This window comes from Nannospalax galili, unplaced genomic scaffold (genome assembly GCF_000622305.1).
Source record: "Nannospalax galili isolate Female #2095 unplaced genomic scaffold, S.galili_v1.0 scaffold120, whole genome shotgun sequence".
Lineage (NCBI taxonomy): Eukaryota > Metazoa > Chordata > Mammalia > Rodentia > Spalacidae > Nannospalax > Nannospalax galili.
In genome coordinates this window covers 5697765-5711856 of record NW_008350324.1, presented here as the reverse complement: position 1 = coordinate 5711856, position 14092 = coordinate 5697765, and the positions used below count along the sequence as shown (strand labels likewise).

At 42.6% G+C, this 14092-nt stretch overlaps 1 protein-coding gene across 5 annotated transcripts in view; it reads right to left on the bottom strand.

Annotated features, from left to right (window-relative positions):
* The window catches only part of Atxn2 (ataxin 2), a 118810-nt gene that overhangs the window by 103990 nt on the left and 728 nt on the right, over positions 1-14092 (bottom strand). The gene's annotated exons all lie outside the window — the stretch shown is intronic.

Genomic DNA, 14092 nt, shown 5'->3' with positions numbered 1-14092 from the left:
GTATCTACAAAGTGACTAGATTGCCAAGAGAATAGTCTGGATTTGATTCAGCTAGGAATAAGAACTACTAAAAGTTTCTCCTTTCAAAGAGAACATAATGATTCCTATGGCTACAAAGTAACAACAAGAAGTACATGGGCAAGATCAGGAAACTTGCTAATGATTTAAAATGAGTTAAAAGTAGGGGCTAGAAAGATAGCTCAGGGGTTAAGAGCACTGACTGCTCTTGCAGACCTGGGTTCAATTCCCAGCACCCACATGGGGGCTACGAACCATCCTTAACTCCAGTTCCAAGGGAATCCGAAGCCCTCTCTGACCTCCATGGCATTGCATGACACAGGTGCACTCACATACACACAGGCAATACACTCTTACACATAAAAAATAATAAATTTTTAAAATTTTTTTAAAAAATGAGTTAAAAGTGGTTGCAGCTGGGAGACTGGAGAGCCAGCTCAATGGTTAAGAGATTTGGCTGCTCTTGCAGAGGACCCGGGTTCCAGTCCCAGCACCCACATGGTGGCTATCCACTGTCTTAACTCCACTTCCAGGGGAATCCAACATCTTCTGACCTCCATGGGCACTGCACCACACAGATGCACTTACATGCATGCAGGCAATACACTCACACTAAAATAAAAATAATTTTTTAAGTGGGTACAGCTTTAAGAGACACTAAAAGGAGGGAGAAACATTTTGAAGTCAAGTCAAGCTAGGGTTGTATTAGAAATATGCATTAGGAAAAAATCAGGGCCCAGGTATACAATGGTAGCACATATGCTTAGCCTGGAAGGATCTGGGCTAGACCTCCAAAAGAAGAAAAAAAGAATAAACAAAAAGTAGACCCAATTCTGATGCCAGCTATGCAGTCAATGATGGGTTTTGCAATTGCCCTTGGCTTTACTTCTTTACTTGTAAATAGATTGAGCACTAAAATCCACCAGAATTCTTCCAGCTTCTCTAAATGGACAGCCATAAAGGCAATGCAACTCACCTTTTTTATGGAGTCAGGGAAAGAAGCAGGACACACTAGGCAGGCATTCTACCACTAAATTACATCCCCAGTTCTAGTACCTTTTAGGAAAGGCATTATTTTACCAGACCCAGAAACTGAGCCCAACAACAGTAGCTTGCCCACTCAAACATCTGTTGCCTACTCTGACCAAGGGAACAAAACTCCTGCACTCAGAAAATTTAACTTTCAGTTATTAGAAGGTAAAACAAATCTCTAGCTTAGAATACCACTGCCAAAAAATATACAAGGTATGCTACTGCAAACCTGGTCACAAACCTTAGGGGAGAACCTACTAGTGTTCTTTTGCTAAATGACATGTTCTCAAACTGCCTTCTATATACTTATGCTTATATTCATAGATTAGTGTTGCTCTCACCTTGGCCAGAGAAATTTCTTTCTACAGTGAGCAGCACTTAATGCAGACTTGTAAATAGTCCAAGTGCTGAGAATAAGTGACTCTTGAGTGCTCAGCCTGAGAACATCAGGGAAGAGGGAACAGAAAGACTTTAAGAGCTGGAGGATGGAAAGGAGTTATCATGAAATGCTGTCTTCTGGGCATTATACAGTCATTGCACTCAAGAGCTCACTGTAGCTTAGTTACCTGCACAAGACCAGCAATAAGATCAAGTCAGTAAGGTCAACATTCCAACAGGCAGCAATTATTGGACTCAGTAAGTTACAAAAAGAAAGAGGGGGTGGGTGCTCTGAGACCACTGCAGAAGAGGGAGCAGAAAGTTTGTAGGAGCCAGGGAGGAGGTGCATTGACCATACAGAAATACAGTCCTACAGGTTCCTGGGCCCCTCCTCATCTGAACCTACAGCAATGGTGTCAGCATGCACAAGACCCACGCAAACTCCAGCAGACAAAAACCCAGCACAGAACTGTGGAAATGAACAGCGGGCCCCAATCTTAGTCGAAGAATTATTGGCAGCTGATTGCTGGGTGAGGAAGCGCTGATTTTAAAGGGAAGGACTCTAGATAGTCTGATAGACCTGAGCAAGATGAACTCTCACTGAGGGATGGAGGTCTGGGGATACTAACCTGACATGATAGTCCTTCACACAAATGAAAGAATATGAATTCCAGAGGGGTGGGGGTGGGGGCTATGGGCTGGTGCCAAAGGGGAAGGAGGTATAAGGTCAAATAAGCTGTGATGTATTGGGGAGTGGGAGGAACTGGGGTGGGTATGATAAAAACACATGATATACAAGGATGAAATATCAAAGAATAAATTTTAAATATTTTAAATAAATACATGATGCCCAGCTAAACTGAATACCAAATAAAAAAAATTGCTTGATACATACAATGAGACACATTTATACTAAAACCAGCCAATTATCAGAATTGCTTTTTAGAGCACTGACTAAACTCAAGGCAAGTACTCTACCACTCAGCTATAGCTAGCTGCAGCCCACAGAAATTCAAATTTAAAACTGGGCACCTGACAACCTTAGCCTAGACTTAATTTCAAAATGTTCCTCCCTCCTTTTAGTCTCTCTAAAGCAGTAGCTACTGCCTTTTTGGTTTGGTTTTGGGTCTCACTCCAGGCTGGCCTCTTATCTCATAGATATCCACCTGCCTCTGCCTCCCAAGTGCTAGGATTAAATGCTTGCACCACCTGGCAGAGCCATAAAGCAGTCACTACTTCTCCCTGTAGCCCCAGCTGACCTAGAAATCATTATGTAGACCAGGCTAGCCTTGAGCTCACAGAGATCCACCTGCCTCTGTCTCCCAAGTGCTGGGATTAAAGGCACGCCCACCACACCGGGCCTCATCAAACAATTCTTACCCTTAGCATTCTTCTATTCTTTTTCATTTTTATAAAAATATTTTGTCCCTGGGTATGGTGGCACACACTTTTAACCCCAGCACTTGGCAGAGGCTAGTGGATCTCTGTGAATGAGACCAGCTTGGTCTACATAGGAAGTTCCAGGCCAGCCAGTACTACATGAGACCCCGTTTCCAAAAAATGTTTTTCAAGTGTTTTGTCATGACCTACTAAAGTGATTTTGCAATCTAATATGGGTCATGACCTCCAACGTGAAAAATAGTAAAAGTAATTTAACCTTATGATTCACCATGATGAGCACATTAACTACATCCTGGTATAAAGCAGTAATGCCCGTGGGGCCTATGGCACAGCATTATAAAATTAGTCAAAACACCCAGCATGGGACCGGGCATGGTGGTACACACCACACTTTTAGTCCCAGCACTCAGGAAGCAGATACAGGTAGATCTCTGTGTTTGAGACCAGCCTGGTTTACATAGTGAGACTCTGTCTAAAAAATAAAATAAAAATAAAACAAAAATACCACACCTAGCATGGTATACTCTTTGAGGTCTCATAACTATCTGCAACTCTTCAGTCTCTGAACCTCATACTATGCTTTCTCATTGCTGTTATGTTTGCCTCTTAAAAGCTGTTTTTCAATTCCCCGGCAATTTAAAAATACAAATAAAAAATTTTAGTAGAAAAAACTAGGCAGGGGCCTAGAAATGTAGTTCAGTTGGTATAGTGCTTGCCTACCATGCCCAGGCTTTGAGTTTGATGCCCAGCAGTGCATAAAAATCTCATCCTTGGCTACATATCAAGTTCAAAAGCAGCCTGGGCTATATGGGACTCTGCCTTAGATGGCTCAGTGGCTAAGAGCACTGACTGCTCTTGCAAAGGACCCAGGTTCAGTTCCCAGCACCTACACAGAAGCTAACAACCATTCCAGCCAGGGATCCAATGCCCTCTTCTGGTTTCTGCAGGAATTGTATATCTGGGCACACTTCTGTACATATAGGCAAAACACTCATACATGTGAAACAGAAATAACAAAAATTCATTTTAAAAGAGAAAAAAAGGGCTAGAGAGATGGCTCAAAAGTTAAGAGCATTGGCTGTTCTTGCAGAAGACCTGAGTTTGAATCCCAGCACCCACACAGTAGCTAACAATCGTCCTAACTCCAGTTCCAAGGAGATCCGACATCCTCTTCTGTCCTCCTAGGGCACTGTATGACACAGATGCACTTACGCACATGCAGGGAGCTCATATACATAAAATACAACGAAATAAAAAAATGGCAAGGCATGGTGGTGCACGCCTGTAGTCCCAGTACTTGGGAGGCAGAGGCAGGCAGATCTCTGTGAGTTCAAGGCCAGCCTGGTCTACACAGTGAGTTCCAGGCCAGCTGGGGTACAGGGGGACCCTGTTTAAAAAAATTTTTTTTAATTTTAAAAAGTAAAAGATTAAAGAACCAGACTTATTTTAGCAAGCCAAACTCGAGGTTTTAAAAGATATCCTGAAGAGTAAAGACTGTAACTCTACACGCAAGATCCAACTTAGACTTTTTTATTTTATTTACGGTGCTGGGGATCTAACCCAGGCCTAACCCAAGCTAGGCAAACACTCAACTACTGAGCTATACCCACAGCCTTGTTTATGTATGTATCTGTTTATTTAAGGAGAGGGTATAACAAAGACCTACAAAGACTACTTTGGGCAAGTGACTTGATCTTTAAAAGTTTAAAATTTGTTTTTTACTTTATAAATGTTCACGTTCCAAAATCCTATCATCTTAAAAAATACAATTCCTTGGGACTGGAGATGATTCAGTGGCTAAAAGCACTGGCTGCTCTTGCAGAAGACCTGGGTTCAAATCTCAACACCCACATGTTGGCTAACACCTGTCCAGAACTCTAGTCGTAGGGGATCTGACACCCTCTTCTGACCTCCTTGGGCATTACACAGACCTCCTTGGGCATTACACAGACATGGATGCATTACACACATGCAAGCAATACACTCATACACATTAAATAAAATAAAGCAATTCCTAAAAGATACAAACAATATGTACCATTCTGAATAGGTGGCTTAGCAGTTTAAGAGCACATACTGCTCTTGCTAACAACCATCCATAACTCCAGTTCCAGAGGATCCAATGACCTCTTCTGTCCTCCGCAGGCACTGCACAGCACAGGTGCACTTATACACATGCAGGCAACCAATCACAGACATAAAATAAAAATAAATAAAAGACAAAACTGTAAGTCATTTCGTTCTTGAAACTTTTTGCTTCTCTACAATATTGTATTTTTCTGGAAATACTTAATTTTTCAAAATATAAGGGGAAAAACACTTTCCATCTATAAATAAGAGAATACTTATGGGGCTAGAGAGATGGCTCAGTGGTTAAGAGACTGGCTGCTCTTGAAAGAGGACCCTGGTGGCAGCTAGCAACCAACTGTCCATAACTGTAGTTCCAGGGGATCCAATGCCCTCTTTTGCACTGCACACATGTGGTGCACTTACATGCAGGCAAAACACTCAAACACATAAAAATAAATAAAGTTTTAAAAAAGAGAATCCACCAGGTGTGGTGTTGCACATCTTTAATCCCAGCACTCCGGAGGCAGAGGCAATCAGACCTAGGTGACTTTGAATCTGGGCTGGCTTTGAATCCGTTATTTCCTATCTCAGCTTTCCAGAGTGCTGGGATTGCTGGCATGAGCCACCATACCTAGCTTGATATTCTTAAAAATATGCCTTTCTATGCAGAAGGAATTTTTTTCTTTTTTCTTTTCTTGTCATTTTGAGACTGTAGCCCCAGCTGGCCTGGAACTCACTATGTAAACCAGGCTGGTTTTGAACTCACAGAGATCTGCCTGCCTCTGCCTCCCAAGTGCTGGGATTAAAGGCATGCACCACCATGCCCGGCTCAGTCATTGATTTTTAATTAAAGTATTGTTAAGGTGACTTCAAGGCAGTGTATCCCTGATTGAACCTAGGATCTTACCTATGCTAGGCAAACAATTTACCACTGAGCTACAGCCCTCCTCCAAGCACTTTAAATTTTGAAAATTACAGCAGCAGGTAAGCTTGCTAATAAACTACTTATATCTCCACTGAAGCTGTTACTATCACATAAAATAGCTACAAAATTAGATTTGTTCATGATCAACACCATAAAATACAAAATACTATCTAGTCAAAATAGGAAATTTACAATTCAAGGGAAAAAATCTCTAAAGGTAAAACACACACACACACAGTTTGCTATGGTAAGAGAGTTCTAACACAGCCAAAGCTATTTAGGACACACAAAAAATGAGATCCTCTTCTAAATCTGAAGCACGTGCCTTTTAAATAGCTATGGTATGAGTTACCATCCCCTGGGTAAACTGTAACTGTCTAGAGAAACAGAAAATACAAGTTTACATTTAACCAAAATAGGAACACTGGGACTTATCCCATGAATGTTTAACTAGGCTTCAGAATGCAAAAAGTAAGGAACTACAGGACTGTCTTCTGTCACAGATAAGCAATCTTAAGAAGTGTTATTTTCCCCACATGCTTAGACAACTAATTAGATAAAATATAAGCCCAAAAGAAAGACAAAAACATGTCTCTTTTTATTAAGAGACTTCCACACTTATCCCTAATGATCTAAACATCAATTAACTTCTCTACTAACCTCAGATTAGCATAATCAAATGGAATCATACCTCTACAAAAGAGTTGACAAAAATGAGCTAAATTTTATAAATTACAAAGAAGTTCAAGATTAATCACTCCAGATTTTAAAGTAAATGCCTAAAAGATCTAACCTTTCTTCAAATCTTTGCTATTACTTCAACAAAGGCTCCTCTAATCTTTAAATTTGTAATTATTCCACTCCCCCAAACTCCGTATGCATTTAATCTGCTTTCCTCTAATCCCAGTCTTGTGTAATGCTGAACATAGGTTGCTAATTTAATGCCCTGTTTATTGCTGTCTGCCTCCTCTTATTAGAATGTGAAGAACTCTGTAGCTAGGTGTGGTGATACACACCTATGATCCCAACAAACTAGAGGTTGACACTTGACCGTCTGGCCTCATAATGAGAGCACATTTCAAAAAAAAAAAAAATATATATATATATATATATTAAGCTCCAGGTAAGCAATTACCTGTTTTATTCATGAATACATCCCAAGAACTTACCACTGCCTTATACAGTGATCCTCAAAGATCAGTTCTGATTATAATGTTTTAAGCACTTCTAGAAGATAACAGATTTATAGAAATGTCTCTGACATTTAAATGGAAACATGAACTACAGCACAATTTCTAAGCTGCAACACCCCAAGAAAAAGAAATGAGAAGGGCACAAAGCTGAAAAGGTTCTTAAGAGTTCATCTTAAGAAGCAAAAGGGACAACAAGATGGTTCAATGGGTAAAGGCACCTGCCCCCAAGTGTGGTGACCTGGTTCAATCCCTGGAACCTACAAGGGAGAAGAGAGCCGACTCCTGCAAGTTGTTGTCTGACCCTCCCCCACACACAAAATAAATTTAAAAATATAATTTTCAAAAGGCATCTTGATTCCCCTGCAGCCTAAGAAGCTGCACACTTTCCCCTGCACTCCGTCTCCCTTCTAGTCTTGGGCCCAGGCCAGCTCCTGTTCTTTCCATCCCAGATCTCTGAACTACCCTTAGTCCAGACCCACCCACTGTGTCCCGATCCCCTGCACTCAGACCCCCACCTTGCCTCTGGCCTCATCTGCCTACCACAGACAAGCCTACTATCCTGGCAAGTGTACTGTACACCATCGTGTGTATACCCAAAGGCTATATAAACAAGGAACATAGTGCCAGACAGAAGAAACCTCCCTTCAAGTTCTTGGTTGGAGAAGTCAAAGAGACTCCCAAAATGCCACATGCTACTGCCATGGTCCTTAATTACCTCCCAGAACTTGAAGGTAAGACCCTGATGCTGAAGACAGTACATACTTCAGATATGAGACTTGGAGCCATTGAGCTTTAACTGTCCTGGAAACCTCCTCCCTGAAGACTAGCTCTTGTAGTTGTAGAGGATAATATGCATGCTGCTAAGGGAGAAAACCAACAGAACAGCTCTGAAGCCTAATAACTACAACAACTGGCACAGCAAACTAGCTCTACTGGTGCAATAGTGACACTTTAGCTAAGGGATAATCATCAGTTATCTAATTGGACTTTATTAAACCCCTTTCAATGGGAGGGAATTCATAGATGGCACTGTACATATCACCAAATACATACAGTTGGATAGGTCATAGATCTTAGAGAAAAACCTATCTCTGTCATATCTCTAGACAAATGAAATTTCTTACTCTATGCTAAACACAGATCCTTATATTATAGACAAGCATACCATTCACCACTCATCAAAGAAGCTTCTTTTTGCAACAGATGAAGGCTATTATAGAGTTCCACAACTGGTCACACAGAATATATGTCTGAGAGATGCCTAGCCCTAAGTGACAGATCTACAGTAGAACCTCTACACCTAAGGCTCACAGAACAGGGAATAGAGAGAATATGAATACCCCCTCAACTCTCACCAGCAAAGCGTCCTCATACAACAGAGTGCTAAATACACACAGAAGGCCACAATTTATTTATTGAATAAGATACTACACAGTACATGTCCATAGAAAGGACTCCTATATTAAACCTCACTCATGGGATGACTATTTTGGAAGAGGGAGCAGGAAGTTTGTAAGAGCTAGGGTTGGTACATGACCATAAGGAAACAAAGGCTTTCAGGCCACTTGCTCTATGAACTTGAAGCAATGCTGACATTATGTACAAGACCCATGCAGGCAAAAACCCAGCATACAAGGGAAATGGGGCAGCAGGCCCCAACCCTGGCAGAACTATTGGCAACTGATTACTACTGGGTAAGGGAGAACAGATCTTCTTTAAGGGAGAGACTCTAGATAGGCTGACTAGATTCCAGCAGATGAACTTGCAGCAAGGGACATGTGAGTACAAATGCTTGATGGGATAGGACTTAACATGTATGACAGAATTCATGAAATCCAGTGGGGAGGGAGGCTGGGGGGGGCACAGATGAGTGAGGGGGGGTCTAAATTTGATCAAGATCTACTATATGAAATGTACAAAAACTCAAAAATATTTTTAAAAATCTTACACACCTTTAATCCCAGCACTCAGGAGGCAGAGGCAGGTGGATCTTTGTGAGTTTGAGGCCAGCCTGGTCTCCATAGTGAATCCAGGCCAACTGGGGCTACAGGGACACCCTGTCTCAAAAAAAAAAATTCTTTTTTTTTTTTTTTTTTTTTTTTTTTTTAAGAAACTGAGCGGGAAGCAGAGGCAGGTGCATCTTTCTGAGTTCAAGGCCAGCTTGGTCTACACAGGGAGCTCCAGCCCAGCTGAAGCTACAGGAAAGAAAGAAGGGAGGAAAGAAGGAAAGGAGAAGGAGGGAGGAAAGGACAGAGGGAGGAGAGAGGAAAGGGGGAGTTGAGAGAGAGAGACAGAGAAACAGACAGAGACACAGACAGTGTGAGCAAGCAACTGATCAGTGCAGGGAATGGTGGAACACATACCTGCAATTCCAAATGTACCTAGGAGGCTGGGGAAAAAAAAAAAAAATCAGCCTGGGCTACAGTTTTTTTTAAAGTGGGTAAGGGAGTCCACCATGGTGGTATATGCCAGTAATCCCAGCACTAAGGAGCCAGAGGCAAGAGGATGTAGTGCAGGTTCCAGGCCAAGCAGAGCTACATAGCCAAGAAAACCCTGTCTCAAAAAAAGCCAAAACCAGGGGCTAGAGAGATGGCTCAGTGCCTTTGCAAAAGACCTGGGTTCTCTGTTCCTAGCACCAAGAGAGCCAATGCTCTCTTTTGTAATGGGGGAGGGGAGGGTCAAGGCTCACACACATACATATAAATAATAATAAATCTTAGGGGCTAGATAGATGGCTCAGTGGTTAAGAGCATTGACTGCTCTTGCAGAGGACCCAGGTTCAATTCCCAGCACCCACATGGCAGCTATGAACCGTCCTTAACTCCAGTTCCAGGGGAATCTGAAGCCCTCCTCTGACCTCCTTGGCACTGCACCGACAGGCATTGCACAACGCGGGTGCACTCACATACATGCAGGCAATACACATAAAAAAAATAAAAATAATAAATAAATCTTAAAAAGTCAAGAGGTGGGGCTGGAGAGATGGGTCAGTGGTTAAGAGCACTGACTGCTTTTGCAGAGGACCTAGGCTCTGTTCCCAGCACCCATATGGTGGCTAGCAATCGTCCATAACTCCAGTTCCAAGGGATCTGATGCCCTCTTCTGACCTCCAAGAGCACTGCACAATCTGGATGCACTTACATACATGCAATACAATCATACACATAAAAATAAGTAAATAAAAATAATATATTTTTTAAAAAGCCAGAAGGAGCCAGGTGTGGTGGCACAGGCCTTTAATCCCAGCCCTCAGGCTGGATCTCTATGAGTTCCAAGACAGCTGGGGCTACAGGGAGACCCTGTCTCAAAAAGGCAAAAAAATAAATAAAATGAAAAATCTATTAACAGTCTGAGATGCTGTCTCACCCACTCCCATCCCTACCAAAGAGGAAAAGGGATATGAATTAACCAATACTGATTCCTAGTAGTGTCACCAAATTACGTAAAGATTACCCAAACCCAGAGCTGAGAATGTAACTCAGTACAGTGCTTGGCTAGCATGTAAAAAAAAATCCCTGCGTTCTATTCACAGCATCACATAAACCTGTAATCCCAACATTTCCTAGGTGGAGGCAGGATCAAGAAATTCAAGGTCATTCTCTGCTATATAATAAGATCAAGGTCAGCCTGGGATGTATAAGGAAGGGAAAAAAAAAAAAACCCACCTTAGTCATAGGCTAACATTTAATGACACTTTTAAATCAAAGAAGGGCATTAATAACAAAAAAAGCCAAAACAGAAATTCTGACTTCACTCAGAAATACCAACACAATGGATAAACTATGCATCCTCATTTGTAATATAAATTACAGGTTTCTAAACATCTTCACATATATTCTCATTAAATGTTCAGAATCAAATTCAAACTCAAATAGAAATGACCAGGTAACTAACAACAAAAACACTTGATTATGTATGTACTTGATTGAACACAATTTTTCCCTTGACCCCCGCCCCCAGCATTTGAGAAACTACAGAAAAATCACTCTAGTAAAGAGCTACCTTCTCAGCTCTGGAAACTGGTAAATCTTCTGAAAAATAATACAGTACAGCTTGTGAGAGCCATAAAAATCTAAAGCCCTTTGACCTAGTAAAATCACTCCTGGGAACTTTCTCTAGGGAAAAATTGCACTGAAGCAAAAATCTAATTAGTATGAAGATGTTCATTGCACCACTACATATAAGCAAAAATGTGGAAACCAAAAGCCCAACAATAGTTAAGGAGAAACTCAACTTAGTAGGAAAATTATAAACAAAAACTGTAAAAAAAAAAAAAAAGAAAAGAAAAGAAAAAACATTTAAGAGGAACAATGCTGATCACAAATACAGTGATTACAACTTCATAATGAAAAGGTAAAAGCAAGAATAAGAACTGGATTTACAGTCAACCTTTTTTTTTTAGACCGGGTCTCCCTTGTAGCCCCCACCCCAAAACTCACTATGTAGACCAGGCTGGCCTCAAACTCAAGAGACCGGCCTGCCTCTGCCTCCTGAGTACTGGGATTAAAGGCGCAAACAACCACACCCTGCACATTCAAACTTTTAAGAATGTTCTTTTCACTGTTCTTTTCTAAAAGAAAACAGCCACTTGTGTGTGGCAGAAAATTGTTCAGAAAGTTATAAAATTCTATTGACATACAAAAACCAAGTCAGAGATGGGATAACTGGCTGAGTGGTAAAGTCCCTGACTTGGCATATCCAAGGCCCCTGGGTTAAATGTACAGTTTGTGGGGAGGAGTGTCCAGATATGAAATGCTACTTAAGGTAGCTGTAAACTTTTAGACAGCTAAGGATATTTTACTAGTTCAAATCATGGCAACACCAAAGCTACTTTTTTTTTAAAAATTATTTACTGTAAGGTGGGGGTGTATGTACTTGAATCTGTCAGGTGTTTGGAAGTCAGAGGACAACTTGTAGGAGTCAGATACCTTCTTTCATCATGTGGGTCTTGAGGACTGGCAGCAAGCGCCTTTACCCACTGTGCCATCTCACCAATCCCCAATGCTACATTTTTTTTTTTCCTTAACGATGTTCCCAGTCTTATTTTAAATGACACACAAACAAGTTTGATTCTAGAAGTTGTAGCTGATTTACAAATAACCCAGTAAAACTAAAAATTGAAAGCAATTCTGCAGGTGTTGATCTTAACCAAGCTTCTGTACTGAAGTATAGTACATATTCTGAGTCTAGTATTAGACAACAAATTGTAAAAGAATAAGGGTTACAATTTATGCTTCAGGTAAAAGAACTTAAAGCAAAGGAGAATCTAAATTTGCCTTTAATTTTTTGTGAAACATCAAGTACAGAAAAGATGGGTTGTAGTACAACAATGCAAATCACTCTGATAGCTCAATTCTTGATGGAGCAAACTCTGTTACCAGCTAATCTTTAAGCCTAAAAAGAGGAGTACAGCTTAGAAACCTTGCAATTTTTATTTGAACAAGTTAAACACATCTCTTAGTTCTCTTTCTGATACCTAAAGAGAACAAAATGTGGAAAAAAAAAAAAAAAAAAAAAGGATGCATCCTTAAATTTGTAATTTTTTTTCCTTTTTTCACTAAGTACCAAAGAAAAAGGGTAGCAAGTTACAGAATCCCAAGTGCACCTGACTGGGGAAATGAATGACCATTTATTTTGAAATAGGCACGTTAAGTAGTATTTGGAATGCCTCGAACTAGAAACTGGAGTGTGGGGAGATTCAAGTCAAAAAAGACTGTTGCTAGCAGAATTCCTTAAAAAGCAGCTCTGAAGTATCCTCATGTGTAACTTCTGCAGTAACGAACATTCTTTGGAAATGGACTGTGTCTAAAACGAAAACTCAATGCATGAAAAATCCCCTTATCCACCTCCGAAGTCCTGAATGACTATTTAAAGAGATGGATGGTCGTGGCCTTACCTACCAGACCTAGGTCTTAGGGATGCACAGTAATGCAGGTAACACACATGGACTCAGGGCACAAGGGAAATGGAATAGTGTGCCCTTGGTTAAGCTCTGGCGGCACTCCCCAAGTTAAGGACACCGGCTACAATGGAATGGAGTCTACTGGCATCTGTTTCTCGATTTGAACACTAAGCATTTTCTTAGTCCGTGAAATACGAACAACACCGCCACCCCTCCCCACCCCGCGCTCACACACCCTTCCAGAGTTAAGCTCCATTAGATAGGCCAGGACCTGGCCTCCAGTTCCTACCACAAACTAGGGTCACAGAGAAGGAAGAAGGGGCGAGGACGCAAGACAGCGCCGCATTTCTGCCATCGTGACCCGCACCAAGTCCCCCGCTGCAGCTCCTCACCCTTAGAAATTTCAGAAGCTGGGGCGGAGATTGAGGGGGAAAAAATGCACTTCGTGTCCGATCCCTGCCATCACCCCACCTCGTGAATCTGGCCCTCGCCCACCACTATTCAAAGGTGCCTTCTGCTAGGCAGCCAGCATACGGCAATGCGGATCGGCCACCACCCGCGCGCCGGAGACCTTGTGAGGGAGAAGAGGCTAGTCCCGAGCCCCCCAACTCAGGGGAGGCGGCCCGAAGTCTAAAGGAGCCCCCTCGGCCCCAAGTCTAAAGGGGGATGGGGTACAGGGAACCGCTGCCCACCCACCTCGCCCCGAACTTTCATCTTCCCAGGGCGGGGGATGGTGGAGGACGCCGGGCAGACCCTATTCAGAGCAATGTGGGTCGGCGTGAACTTCCCCCCACCTCCTTCCAAATTTCCCCACCTGGGGAGGAGGCATGTTTCAGAGGACCAGCAAAAACCCAAAGACCCTCCGACGTTCACGTCTCCGCGGCGCTAGGGGTCCCTGCCCGAGCAATCCTCCCGACTAGGGCAGGCTTCAAGGGGTTGGGAATCCGACTGCCGCTCGCCCGCACACCCTTTTCCAAGGGAGCAGGGGGCTGCCCAAGCCCTCCATCTTGACCATCTGGGGGAGGGGAGGGAACACGGCCTGACAATCCGGAGGAATCCAGCGGCGCCTCCCGCCTCCACCGCCGGCTTCGGGCCCGCGCGCCGCCCCCACCCCCGCCGCGGGCCCCCAGCCCACTGCCAAGTCGGCTGGTCACCTGGCGGGAGGCGGGGGAG